Source organism: Mustelus asterias, chromosome 28, assembly GCF_964213995.1.
Source record: "Mustelus asterias chromosome 28, sMusAst1.hap1.1, whole genome shotgun sequence".
Taxonomy (NCBI): domain Eukaryota; kingdom Metazoa; phylum Chordata; class Chondrichthyes; order Carcharhiniformes; family Triakidae; genus Mustelus; species Mustelus asterias.
In genome coordinates this window covers 5,039,031-5,054,279 of record NC_135828.1, presented here as the reverse complement: position 1 = coordinate 5,054,279, position 15,249 = coordinate 5,039,031, and positions in this window count along the sequence as shown.

The window sequence follows — 15,249 nt, the reverse complement described above, 5'->3', positions numbered from 1 at the left end:
TTCACAGTAACTTCATTGCAGCGTTAATGTAAGCCTACTTGTGGCGAATAAATTAACTTGGTACTCTCTTCTTTGCACATTCCCCACCAGTCAGTATCACTGTCTTGGTTGGGGGTGGTGGGGTGATGGGGTGGGGAGAGTGGGGGGGCGGGGAGGGGAGGTGGGGTGGGGGGGGGGCGCGGAGGGAGAGAAGCGAGGCTAGGATATGACCGAGTGATGAGAATTGTCAATAGACAATAGATGCTTGCATCATAAGAGGGTTGCTGAGGATTGATGTAAAGAAGCCAACTAGAAATGTAAAAGCGTCATGGGAGGTTGAGAAACTACCAAGAAAGGAGGCGGACGGACTCCAGTTGGATTGGGATGTGGGGTAGGAAGTGTTTCCTCAGAAAGAACTCTTCAAAATGCAGCTAATGAAAATACAACAAAACTTATAAATCAAAGAAAGGGTTTAATAAAGAAACATCATTACTCCAAACTTGAGGCCTCACCCTGGGCCACTCCAAGCTCCCCACAATTCTACATAGTTCCTTATTTAGAGGAATCAGCTGGTCAGCTGAATATTACATCACTGTGATTGGTTCCATGGTTTACTGGGTCAGCTGACCCTTACATCTTAATCATAGAAATAGAAATCATAGAAACCATACAGTGCAGAAACAGGCCATTCGGCCCATCGAGTCTGCACCGACCACAATCCCACCCAGGCCCTACCCCCATATCCCTACACATTTACCCGCTAATCCCTCTAACCTACACATCTCAGGACACTAAGGGACAATTTTAGCATGGCCAATCAACCTAACCCGCACATCTTTGGACTGTGGGAGGAAACCGGAGCACCCGGAGGAAACCCACGCAGACACGAGGAGAATGTGCAAACTCCACACAGACAGTGACCCAAGCCGGGAATCGAACCCAGGTCCCTGGAGCTGTGAAGCAACAGTTCTAACCACTGTGCTACCGTGCCGCCCCCATCTTGTTGCCATTGGTCACATTACATCCAATACAAAGTTGTCACCGGTTACATTCTAACAGGAAGTACGATTAACAGCCCTTCTCAAGAATAATCATCTGAAAAATAATATTACACTGACAGCAAAGTTAACTCATGGTCCGGATGGGATTTATCCAAGGATTCTCTGGGAGGCAAGAGAAGTGATTGCAGAGCCTCTGGCTCTGATCTTCAGGTCGTCGTTGGCCTCTGGTATAGTACCAGAAGATTGGAGGTTAGCGAATGTTGTCCCATTGTTTAAGAAGGGGAACAGAGACTTCCCCGGGAATTATAGACCGGTGAGTCTCACTTCTGTTGTCGGCAAGATGTTGGAAAAAATTATAAGGGATAGGATTTATAGTTATTTGGAGAGTAATGAATTGATAGGTGATAGTCAGCATGGTTTTGTGGCAGGTAGGTCGTGCCTTACTAACCTTATTGAGTTTTTTGAGAAAGTGACCAAGGAGGTGGATGGGGGCAAGGCAGTGGACGTGGTATATATGGATTTTAGTAAGGCGTTTGATAAGGTTCACCATGGTAGGCTTCTGCAGAAAATGCAGATGTATGGGATTGGGGGTGATCTAGGAAATTGGATCAGGAATTGGCTAGCGGATAGGAAACAGAGGGTGGTGGTTGATAGTAAATATTCATCATGGAGTGCGGTTACAAGTGGTGTACCTCAGGGATCTGTTTTGGGGCCACTGCTGTTTGTAATATTTATTAATGATCTGGATGAGGGTATAGTTGGGTGGATTAGCAAATTTGCTGATGACACCAAAGTCGGTGGTGTGGTAGACAGTGAGGAAGGGTGTCGTAGTTTGCAGGAAGACTTAGACAGGTTGCAAAGTTGGGCCGAGAGGTGGCGGATGGAGTTTAATGCGGAGAAGTGTGAGGTAATTCACTTTGGTAGGAATAACAGATGTGTTGAGTATAGGGCTAACGGGAGGACTTTGAATAGTGTGGAGGAGCAGAGGGATCTAGGTGTATGTGTGCATAGATCCCTGAAAGTTGGGAATCAAGTAGATAAGGTTGTTAAGAAGGCATATGGTGTCTTGGCGTTTATTGGTAGGGGGATTGAATTTAGGAGTCGTAGCGTTATGTTGCAACTGTACACAACTCTGGTGCGGCCGCACTTGGAGTACTGTGTGCAGTTCTGGTCCCCACATTACAGGAAGGATGTGGAGGCTTTGGAGAGGGTGCAGAGGAGGTTTACCAGGATGTTGCCTGGTATGGAGGGGAGATCCTATGAGGAGAGGCTGAGGGATTTGGGATTGTTTTCGCTGGAAAGGCGACGGCTAAGAGGGGATCTTATTGAAACATATAAGATGATTAGAGGTTTAGATAGGGTGGATAGTGATAGCCTTTTTCCTCTGATGGAGAAATCCAGCACGAGGGGGCATGGCTTTAAATTGAGGGGGGGTAGTTATAGAACCGATGTCAGGGGTAGGTTCTTTACCCAGAGGGTGGTGAGGGATTGGAATGCCCTGCCAGCATCAGTAGTAAATGCGCCTAGTTTGGGGGCGTTTAAGAGATCCGTAGATAGGTTCATGGACGAAAAGAAATTGGTTTAGGTTGGAGGGTCACAGTTTTTTTTTTAACTGGTCGGTGCAACATCGTGGGCCGAAGGGCCTGTTCTGCGCTGTAATGTTCTATGTTCTATGTTCTATGTTCTATGAATAATTTCCTCAACCATTAAACGTGGACTAAGTGCAGAACAATGTTTAGGACACTTCTGGTAAGGCTTTTAAATATCAAAGGCTTAGTGCTATACACACACTTTGCAAACATCAAAAGGTCACTTCTCCAACTAAAGACCTCGACACCTTCAAAGGTTCAGTTTATTAAAACATGCTAATCTGAATGAGACCGGCTTTTATCTCTCTTTCCATATTTCACAATGATTGAAAAATATGTGCATCCCAGCCACTCTGGCTGGATGAGGCAGCAAGGAATTTCGGACTCTCCACAAAGGCTCCATTTGTCACAATAAAACACCTCAAGCCATTGGTACCGCAGATGGAGCGCAACTTAACAACTTGTGTTTGTGTTCCGCCTTTCCGAGATGTCCCAAGGTTCTTAACAAGAGCATTGTCAAAGGAAAAACAACATGATATGGTTAGCACTGCTGCCTCACAGCACCAGGGACCCGGGTTCAATTCCGGCCTCGGGTCACTGTCTCTGTGGAGTTTGCACATTCTCCCCGTGTCTGCGTGGGTTTCCTCCGGGTACTCCGGTTTCCTCCTGTGGTAAACAACTGTTAGCTTATTACCTGTATATGTGACATGCCTGGACACATCCCTGCCGGCCCTCCCGAGACCCCTCCCCCCCCCCGGTCCAGGTATAAAGGCGACTGCTCTCCACCCCCCTGCCTCAGTCTGGACCAGTTCATCGGCATGGGTGTGCTCCAAGTCTTTTGCTAACAAAAGCCTATTTGTTCTTGCATACAAACTAGTCTTTGCTCGATTGATGGTGCATCACCTCCCACAGTCCAAAGATGTGTAGGTTAGGTGGATTGGCCATGCTAAATTGACCCTAGGGGGATTAGCAGGGTAAATACATGGGGTAATGGGAATAGGGCCTGAGTGGGATTGTGGTCGGTGCAGACTTGATGGGCCGAATGGCCTCTTTCTGCACTGATTTAACCACATAAAGAAATATAGAGCAAGTAATGAAAATCTTGGTCAAGGTGGAAGGATTAAGAAGGATTTAAGGAATAGAGAGAGACAGAGATGTTTAGGGAGAGAAGTGCAGAGTTCAGGGTTATGGGAGCTGAAATCTGCCAATGGTGTGATGCAAAGCTCCAAGGAGTTATAGCCTGAGGAGATGATAGGGAGGGGCGAGGATATGGAGGGTTTTGGAAAAAGCGATGAGTGTTTTAAAATCGAGGCATTGCTGGATGTGAGGCAGCATAAGTGAACGGGGTTTGGTACGAGCCAGGTCCAGGCAGCAGAGCTTGGAATGAGGTGAGGTTTACGGAGGGTGTGAATGACTGTGGTTGCTTTGCCCAGTTTGGGGCACTCTCACCTTTAAACTGAAACATCGTAGATCGGAGCCCCATTTCAAAGAACAAAGAAAATTACAGCACAGGAACAGGTCCTTCGGCCCTCCAAGCCTTCCCCCGACCATGCTGCCCGACTGAACTAAAACCCCCTACCCTGCCGGGGACCATATCAAAGAACAAAGAACAAAGAACAGTACAGCACAGGAAACAGGCCCTTCGGCCCTCCAAGCCTGTGCCGCTCCTTGGTCCAACTAGACCAATCGTTTGTATCCCTCCATTCCCAGGCTGCTCATGTGACTATCCAGGTAAGTCTTAAACGATGTCAGCGTGCCTGCCTCCACCACCCTACTTGGCAGCACATTCCAGGCCCCCACCACCCTCTGTGTAAAAAAACATCCCTCTAATATCTGAGTTATACTTCGCCCCTCTCACCTTGAGCCCGTGACCCCTCATGAACGTCACTTCTGATCTGGGAAAAAGCTTCCCACCGTTCACCCTATCTATCCCCTTCATAATCTTGTACACCTCTATTAGATCTCCCCTCATTCTCCGTCTTTCCAGGGAGAACAACCCCAGTTTACCCAATCTCTCCTCATAGCTAAGACCCTCCATACCAGGCAACATCCTGGTAAACCTTCTCTGCACTCTCTCTAACGCCTCCACGTCCTTCTGGTAGTGCGGCGACCAGAACTGGACGCAGTACTCCAAATGTGGCCTAACCAGCGTTCTATACAGCTGCATCATCAGACTCCAGCTTTTATACTCTATACCCCGTCCTATAAAGGCAAGCATACCATATGCCTTCTTCACCACCTTCTCCACCTGTGTTGCCACCTTCAAGGATTTGTGGACTTGCACACCTAGGTCCCTCTATGTTTCTATACTCTTGATGACTCTGCCATTTATTGTATAACTCCTCCCTACATTATTTCTTCCAAAATGCATCACTTCGCATTTATCCGGATTAAACTCCATCTGCCACCTCTCCGCCCAATTTTCCAGCCTATCTATATCCTGCTGTATTGCCCGACAATGCTCTTCGCTAATCGCAAATCCAGCCATCTTCGTGTCATCCGCAAACTTGCTGATTACACCAGTTACACCTTCTTCCAAATCATTTATATATATCCCGCTATTCCCATCCTATTCATGTATTTGTTCAGACGCCCCTTAAAAGTCAGGGGAATCAGATGATTCAACATCAATGTTTCTTTCTTTGGTTTGAGCAGAAGATGAGAAGTGAAAGTGTATATTTCTACTCACAAGCTGCTGTCCTTGTAGTTTCTGCTAAAGCCCGTGTAGTATCTCCATTTCGAAACTGCCTTGTGATCATAGAAACATAGAAACATAGAAAAACTACAGCACAAACAGGCCCTTCGGCCCACAAGTTGTGCCGAACACATCCCTACCTTCTAGGCCTACCTATAACCCTCCATCCTATTAAGCTCCATGTACTCATCCAGGAGTCTCTTAAAAGACCCTATTGAGTTTGCCTCCACCACCACTGACGGCAGCCGATTCCACTCGCCCACCACCCTCTGTGTGAAAAACTTACCCCTAACATCTCCCCTGTACCTACCCCCCAGCACCCTAAACCTGTGTCCTCTCGTAGCAGACATTTCCACCCTGGGAAAAAGCCTCTGAGAGTCCACCCGATCTATGCCTCTCAACATCTTATACACCTCTATTAGGTCTCCTCTCATCCTTCGTCTCTCCAAGGAGAAAAGACCGAGCTCCCTCAGCCTATCCTCATAAGGCATGCCACTCAATCCAGGCAACATCCTTGTAAACCTCCTCTGCACCCTTTCAATCATCATAGAAATCATAGAAACCCTACAGTACAGAAAGAGGCCATTCGGCCCATCGAGTCTGCACCGACCACAATCCCACCCAGGCCCTATCCCCATATCCCTACATATTTTACCCACTAATCCCTCTAACCTATGCAACTCAGGACACTAAGGGGCAATTTTTAACCTGGCCAATCAACCTAACCCGCACATCTTTGGACTGTGGGAGGAAACCGGAGCACCCGGAGGAAACCCATTTCCACCCTGGGAAAAATCTTTTCCACATCCTTCCTATAGTGAGGTGACCAGAACTGAGCACAGTACTCCAAATGGGGTCTGACGAGGGTCTTATATAGCTGCATCATTATCCCCAGACTCCTAAACTCAATCCCTCGATTGATAAAGGCCAGCACACCATACGTCTTCTTAACCACCTCCTCCACCTGCGGGGCCGATTTTAGAGTCCTATGGACCCGGACCCCAAGGTCCTTCTAATCCTCTACAGTACTAAGAGTCTTTCCCTTTATATTGTACTCCTTCATCCCATTTGACCTACCAAAATGGACCACGACGCATTTATCTGGGTTGAAGTCCATCATCAATTTACTACAGTAATGAGTCTAACAACACCAGGTTAAAGTCCAACAGGTTTATTTGGTAGCAAAAGCCACTAGCTTTCGGAACAGGCTGTTCCTTCGTCAGGTGAAGGAACAGCCTGTTCCAAAAGCTAGTGGCTTTTGCTACCAAATAAACCTGTTGGACTTTAACCTGGTGTTGTTAGACTTCTTACTGTGTTTACCCCAGTTCAACGCCGGCATCTCCACATCATCATCAATTTATACAAGGACATCAGCACAGAAATAAGAGTTTACCAAGAGCTCTGGTGACTGATCGTAGGGGCGGCATGGTGGCACAGTGGTTAGCACTGCTGTCTCACAGCGCCAGGGACCTGGGTTCCATTCCTGGTTTTGGTCACTGTCTGTGTGGAGTCTGCACATTCTCCCCATGTCTGCGTGGGTTTCCACCAGGTGCTCCGGTTTCCTCCCACAGTCCAAAGATCTGTGGGTTGGGTGGATTGGCCATGCTAAATTGTCCCTTAGTGTCAAAGGGATTAGCCAGGGTAAATGAGTGGGGGTTATGGGGATAGGGCCTGGGGTAGGGTTGTGGTTGGTGCAGACTCAATGGGCCGAATGGCCTCCTTCTGCACTGTAGGGATTCTACGATTGCCCACATCAGCTGTAATTACAAATTGAAGACCCAGCACATGGTCTACGGATAGAACGTCAATCAGTGGGGCCCGCATTAGGCAGCCTGCAACCTCAAACAATGTGCCAGCAAATGCCATCAGACCCCTAGATAAATGACCAGGAGAGGACTGGGGGTGATGGCAGCTGGAGCAGTCAAAGAGCTGCGTCCTCAACACGAAAGTCACACAATCAATCCCATTGTCCAACCCTTCAGCAACGACACAGAGAACACGATTAGAATCACTAACAGTGCAGAAGGAGGCCGTTCAGCCCATCGAGTCTGCACCGACAACAATCCCACCCAGATGCTATCCCCATAGCCCCATGTATTTATGCTGCTAGTCCCTCTGATAGGAGGGACAATTTAGCGTGGCCAATCCACCCAACCCGCACATCTTTGGAGTGTGGGAGGAAACTGGAGCACCCGGAGGAAACCCACGCAGTCACGGGGAGAATGTGCAGACTCCACACAGACAGTGACCCAAGGCCAGAATTGAACCTGGGTCCCTGGTGCTGTGAGGCAGCAATGCTAACCACTGTGCCACTGCACCACCCAATTATTAGCGTATTAGGCAGGGGCAGTGTTTGGCAGGGAGTGGGAGCCAATCTCACGCAGGGGCCTGGGTAGTTGTTCTTCCCATTACACCCACTCAGTGCAGAGAAGTTCAATATTTATCAGACAAATACATTTTCCGGCTGATTTAAATCTTCGCATTTACTGTCGCTGCGACTGACATCCTGGAATTGAAGCTCGGCTGAGACCAGGCTGGATAAAGCACAGCGAGAAAACAAACTCATTAAAAACAATCACACTGCAACATGTCAGAGACGGTGGCAGACCCGAGCCTCATTCTTTTTTATACTTTCATACATGGCTGTCCAAAATATAAGATTATAAGGCCCTAGGAAATCGGAGCAGGAGTAGGCCCTGTGAATGCCCCACCTTCAATAAGATTATTGCTGATCTGACTGTGGCCACAACTCCGTTTTCCCGTCTGTCATAGAAACCCTACAGCACAGAAAGAGGCCATTCGGCCCATCGAGTCTGCACCGACCACAATCCCGGCCCAGGTCCTACCCCCATATCCCTACATATTTACCCACTAATCCCTCTAACCTACGCATCTCAGGACACTCAGGGGCAATTTTAGCATGGCCAATCAACCTAACCCGCACATCTTTGGACTGTGGGAGGAAACCGGAGCACCCGGAGGAAACCCACACAGACACGAGGAGAACGTGCAAACTCTACACAGACAGTGACCCGAGCCGGGAATCGAACCCAGGTCCCTGGAGCTGTGAAGCAGCAGTGCTAACCACTGTGCTACCGTGCCGCCCTCCTGGAACTGTCTACTGGAACCCTCCAGCCCCTTATCGATCAAAAATCTAACTCAGCCTTGAATATATTCAATCATCCAGTTTCATTGGGGAAGAGAATTCCAAACACTCGCAACCCCCGTGGGACAGCATGGCGGCACAGTGGGTTAGCATTGTTGCCTCACAGCACCAGGGACCCGGGTTCGATTCCAGCCTCGGGTCACTGTCTGTGTGGAGTTTGCACGTTCTCCCCCGTGTCTGCGTGGGTTTCCTCCGGGTGCTCCGGTTTCCTCCCACGGTCCAAAGATGTGTGGGTTTAGGTGGATTGGCCATGCTAAGTTGACCCTTAGTGTCAGGGGGACGAGCTGGGGTAAATGCATAGCGTTATGGGGATAGACCCTGGGTGGGATTGTGGTCGGAGCAGACTCGATGGGCCGAATGGCCTCCTTCTGCACTGTAGGATTTTATGATAGAACAAAACCCCCCTCATCTCTGTTTATAATGGGAGACCTCTTATTTTTGACTTGTGCCCCCCCGCACCTCGGTCTAGATTCCCCTCCAAAGGGAAACGCCTTCTTTGGGATCAACTTCAGAATCCCCAGTTTGTTCTCAAAAGAAAAGTATTTTATTGATCAAGGTTCCACACTGAATTCTCTTCCTGTTGTGGGCTTAGACACGCGCACTGAGCAACCAGGTGAATGCATAAGAAGATCAACCACTGACCCAACGCTCAATCACCCCACAAGGTGCGAGAAAGCACTTTTCATACACTTGTGTTCGCCTTCATCACATGGGGGCGAGATAAGGATGGAAGCAGTTATATGAAGCTCTGGTTAGGCAGGATCTGAAGTGCCCTGTTCAGTCTGGGCGTCGTATCTCAAGGAAAGGATATATTCTCCCTGGGGATGGTGCCCGGGATTCAGCAAAAATCTGCCAGAATTCGAAATGCTGCAGATGTTGGAAAGCTGAAATGGAAAATTCTGGAAAGACTCTGGCAGCACCTGTGGGGAGAGAAGCAGATGCACAGATCATAGAACCATAGAATCCCTACAGTGCAGAAGGAGGCCATTTGGCCCATCGAGTCTGCACCGAACACCCACCCAGGCCCCATTCCCGTAACCTCTCATATCTACCCTGCTAGTCCGCCTGACACTAAGGGACAATTTCCCATTGCCAACCAACCTAACCTGTGTGGGAGGAAACCGGAGCACCCGGAAGAAACCCACGCAGACACGGGGAGAACGTGCAAACTCCACACAGACAGTGACCCAAGCCGGGAATTGAACCCGGGTCCCTGGCACTGTGAGGCAGCAGTGCTAACCACTGTGCCACCATACCATCCCTCTGGTCATATGCCAGAGGTACTCCTTGGGTAGGGGGTGGACTCTAAAGTCTCCATGAACTGACAACAACACGGGAATAGCCCAGCAGTTTCTGTTGGGCAATTTGCCCTGCATCTGGAACCCTCCGGAACTGGGGGTAAGAGATGGAGACTTCAGATGGTTCCGACACACTGTGCAGAATGCTTGCCCAGGGAAGGTTAGAAGGATCAAAAGCAGTTCCAACTCCTGAGGTAACTAGATTACAGACCCCAGGCCCCCCACTGGAGCTCACCCGGCTACTCGACTAACACCCCTACCCCCACCAACAGATTTGGTGCAGAGTTAATGTTCTGAGTCGAATGTGACTCTATTCAGTTCTGAAGTAGAACCATCTCTGTCCACAGACGCTGACCGACCTGCTGAGTATTTCCAATACTTTCATTCTTATCCCACCAGAATGATACCAATGCCGAAAGGTGATGGCCCCACATCTACAAACATCCACTCCCTCCACCACCGACGCTCAGTAGCAGCAGTGTGTACTATCTATAAGATGCACTGCAGAATTCACTAAAGATCATAGAATCCTACAGTGCAGAAGGAGGCCATTGGGCCCATTGAGTCTGCACCGACCACAATCCCACCCAGGCCCTAATCCCCTAATCCCTTAGACACCACCTTCCAAACCCACGACCACTTTCCACCTAGCAGGACAAGGGCAGCAGATACATGGGAACACCACCACCTGCAAGTTCCCCTCCAAGCCATCCTGACTTGGAAATATACCGGCCGTTCCTTTGCAGTCACTGGGTCAAAATCCTGGAATTCCCTCCCTAACGGCATTGTGGGTCAACCCACAGCATGTGGACTGCAGCGATTCAAGAGGCAGCTCACCACCACCTTCTCAAGGGGCAACTAGGGATGGGCAATAAATGCTGGCCAGCCAGCGATGCCCATGTCCCACGATGAACAAAAAAAAGGATTGAATTACTGGGACCTGCCAAAAACGAGGTGTCTTGAAGGATTAAGCAGTGAGCGAATCAAGGCTTTGAAGGTGATTGAGGGGATTTGATCGAATCGATCCAGAGAAACTATTTCATCCAACGGACGGAATCCGTAAGGTGACATCACCTTAAAATTCAGGCTGGATCAGTCAGGGGTGACCTCAGGAGAAGCTTGAGAGTATCAGAAATCTGGAACTCTCTCTCGCAACCCTCACCCCACAGATCCCCCAAACCAAAAAACTGCTGGAGATCAATAGTAAATTTCACAATGGGGATGGGTAGATTTTTATTCGGCAGGGTTATTGAAGGTCAGGGAGCCAAGGTGGGTAGATGGTGCATAGATATGTATCTAATTTGATCTAACTTGACGTATGAGGAGTGTTTGAGGACTCGATGGAGTTTAGAAGGATGAGGGGGGATCTCATTGAAACTTACTGGATACAGAATACTGAAAGGCCCGGATAGAGAAGGCATGGAGAATAAAGAACTAAGAACAATACAGCACAGGAACAGGCCCTTCGGCCCTCCAAGCCTGCGCCGATCATGATGCCTGCCTAAACTAAAACTGTACGCACTTACAGAGTCCGTATCCTTCCATTCCCATCCTATTCATGTATTTGTCTAGATGCCCCTTAAATGACGCTATCATACCCGCTCCCACCACCTCCCCGGGCAGCGCGTTCCAGACATTCACCACCCTCTGTGGAAAAAACCTGCCTCGCACATCTCCTCTAAACTTTTCCCCACGCACCTCAATTAAACCTATGTCCCCTAAGGTGTTAATAAGTGAGACTAGGGTCCGAGGGCACAGCCTCAGAGTAAAGGTACAATCCTTCAGAACCGAGATGAGGAATTTCTTCAGCCAGGGAGTGGTGAATCTGTGGAACTCACTGCCACAGAGGGGCTGTGGAGGCCAGGTCATTGAGTGTCCTTAAGAAAGAGATAGATAGGTTCTTGATTGGTAAGGGGATCAAAGGTTACGGGGAGAAGGCAGGAGAATGGGGATGAGAAAAATATCAGCCATGATTCTATGGCAGAGCAGACTCAATGGGCCGAGTGGCCTGATTCTGCTCCAATACCTTATGGTCATATGGTCTAACAGAATGGTTTGAGGGGCTGAACGGCCTCCTCCTTTTCATAGAATCATAGAATTATAGAATCCCTCCAGTGCAGAAGGAGGCCATTCGGCCCAGCGGGTCTGCACCGACCACAATCCCACCCAGGCTCCATTCCCATAGCCGACATATTTACCCCGCCAATCCCCCTGACACTAGGGTCAATTCAGCATCCACCTATCCTGCACATCTTTGGAGTGTGGTAGGAAACCGGAGGAAACCCACGCAGACACGGGGAGAATGTGCAAACTCCACAGTCACCCGAGGCTGGAATCGAACCCAGATCCCGCTGTGAGGCAGCAGGTGCTAACCACTGTACCACTGTGCCGCCCTTTTCCATACCCTTAGACCACGAGTGACTCAACAGATGAAAAGGGCAGTGATCTGCTTCCAGAATGTTTAAGGCCTTGAGCCACGCTCGCATTTGATAACTGCAGCAGGATGTGAAGGAAGAGACAGGGTAGCATTTCATGTCAAAATGATGACGGTCCTTAAAAAGCAGATGTGTAGTTATAAATCCAATTGTGTGTCTCGTGTAGGATGAATTTGGGAAGAAAGCTTCTTGAATGGCAAGAAAACCAAGCTGTCCTTGGAAGATATTTCTGTCTACAAGTGCTTTCCATTAAGTTATGATGTGGAGATGCTGGCGTTGGACTGGGGTAAACACAGTAAGAAGTTTAACAACACCAGGTTAAAGTCCAACAGGTTTATTTGGTAGCAAAAGCCACACAAGCTTTCCAGGCTCTGAGCCCCTTCTTGAGGTGAGTGGGAATTCTGTTCACAAACAGAACTTATAAAGACACAGACTCAATTTACATGAATAATGGTTGGAATGCGAATACTTACAACTAATCCAGTCTTTAAGAAACAAAACAATGGGAGTGGAGAGAGCATCAAGACAGGCTAAAAAGATGTGTATTGTCTCCAGACAAGACAGCCAGTGAAACTCTGCAGGTCCACGCAACTGTGGGAGTTACAAATAGTGTGACATAAACCCAATATCCCGGTTGAGGCCGTCCTTGTGTGTGCGGAACTTGGCTATCAGTTTCTGCTCAGCGACTCTGCGCTGTCGTGTGTCGCGAAGGCCGCCTTGGAGAACGCTTACCCGAATATCAGAGGCCGAATGCCCGTGACCGCTGAAGTGCTCCCCAACAGGAAGAGAACAGTCTTGCCTGGTGATTGTCGAGCGGTGTTCATTCATCCGTTGTCGCAGAGTCTGCATAGTTTCCCCAATGTACCATGCCTCGGGACATCCTTTCTTGCAGCGTATCAGGTAGACAACGTTGGCCGAGTTGCAAGAGTATGTACCGTGTACCTGGTGGATGGTGTTCTCACGTGAGATGATGGCATCTGTGTCGATGATCCGGCACGTCTTGCAGAGGTTGCTGTGGCTGGGTTGTGTGGTGTCTTGGTCACTGTTCTCCTGAAGGCTGGGTAGTTTGCTGCGGACAATGGTCTGTTTGAGGTTGTGCGGTTGTTTGAAGGCTCCTCCGGAGCCTTCAACATGTCATTGATGAAGACGAACATCTCGCCAAGGCCATCCCCACACCCCCACTTCTTGCCTTCAAACAACCGCACAACCTCAAACAGACCATTGTCCGCAGCAAACTACCCAGCCTTCAGGAGAACAGTGACCAAGACACCACACAACCCTGCCACAGCAACCTCTGCAAGACGTGCCGGATCATCGACACAGATGCCATCATCTCACGTGAGAACACCATCCACCAGGTACACGGTACATACTCTTGCAACTCGGCCAACGTTGTCTACCTGATACGCTGCAAGAAAGGATGTCCCGAGGCATGGTACATTGGGGAAACTATGCAGACGCTGCGACAACGGATGAATGAACACCGCTCGACAATCACCAGGCAAGACTGTTCTCTTCCTGTTGGGGAGCACTTCAGCGGTCACGGGCATTCGGCCTCTGATATTCGGGTAAGCGTTCTCCAAGGCGGCCTTCGCGACACACGACAGCGCAGAGTCGCTGAGCAGAAACTGATAGCCAAGTTCCGCACACACAAGGACGGCCTCAACCGGGATATTGGGTTTATGTCACACTATTTGTAACTCCCACAGTTGCGTGGACCTGCAGAGTTTCACTGGCTGTCTTGTCTGGAGACAATACACATCTTTTTAGCCTGTCTTGATGCTCTCTCCACTCCCATTGTTTTGTTTCTTAAAGACTGGATTAGTTGTAAGTATTCGCATTCCAACCATTATTCATGTAAATTGAGTCTGTGTCTTTATAAGTTCTGTTTGTGAACAGAATTCCCACTCACCTGAAGAAGGGGCTTAGAGCCTCGAAAGCTTGTGTGGCTTTTGCTACCAAATAAACCTGTTGGACTTTAACCTGGTGTTGTTAAACTTCTTATTCCATTAAGTTCAGCAGAGATTTACCCAGTAAAGTTAATGGATCATACTTAATGGTTTAAACATTTACTTCATGCAGCCACTGTTTAAAATGAAATATTAAAGTGCTTCAAGGAAGGGCCTTTACAACTCCGTAACAGGTAGTTATCGAAAGGGATTTCATCTGAATGAGAAGATAAGTCGGCCCCTGGGGCTGCTCCCGCTCTGTGTCTGTTCAACGTTGTGACCTGTTAGTAAATCAGGGAGACATCGAGTCTAAAAAAAGAATCCGAGGGATTGAAGCAGCTTTGAATCAAACGCTGAGGCTCCAGTTTGTACAGAGCCAAATCACGTCCTTCACAAACGCGCCCAACACACCGTTAACACGGTAAGAAACGCACCATGAAACAGAGCGGTCTCTTCTGCGCACGGCAAGATTCCACTAACGGGCATCAGGCGGTTGCCGACCTCTTGTGGATTTGGTGGCTTTGAGGGATAAAGGTTCGTCAGGAGATTGGGAAATGTCTTCCTCACGTCGGTCCTGTCATCAGACGGTCAATATCAGAGGGTGGCGAGTCTCTGGAACTTTCTTCCTCAAAAGGCGGTGGAAGAAGAAACATAGAAATGTAGAAACATAGAAGATAGGAGCAGGAGAAGGCCATTCGGCCCTTCGAGCCTGCTCCACCATTCATCACCATCATGGCTGATCATCCAACTCAATAGCCGAATCCTGCTTTCTCCCCATAACCTTTGATCCCATCCACCCCAGGTTCTATATCCAGCCGCCTCTTGAATACATTCGATGTTTTGGCATCAACTACTTCCTGTGGTAATGAATTCCACATGCTCACCACTCTTTGGGTGAAGAAATGTCTCCTCACCTCCATCCTAAATGGTCTACCCCGAATCCTCAGACTGTGACCCCTGGTTCTGGACTCCCCCACCATCGGGAACATCCTCCCTGCATCTACCCTGTCGAGTCCTAGACTCCAGTCAAAGAGTATTTGAATATTCTTAAGGCAGAGCCTGATAGATTCTTGATTAACAAGGGGAGTGGAAAATTATCGGGGGTGGACAGGAATGTGGGGTCGAGGTTGCAATCAG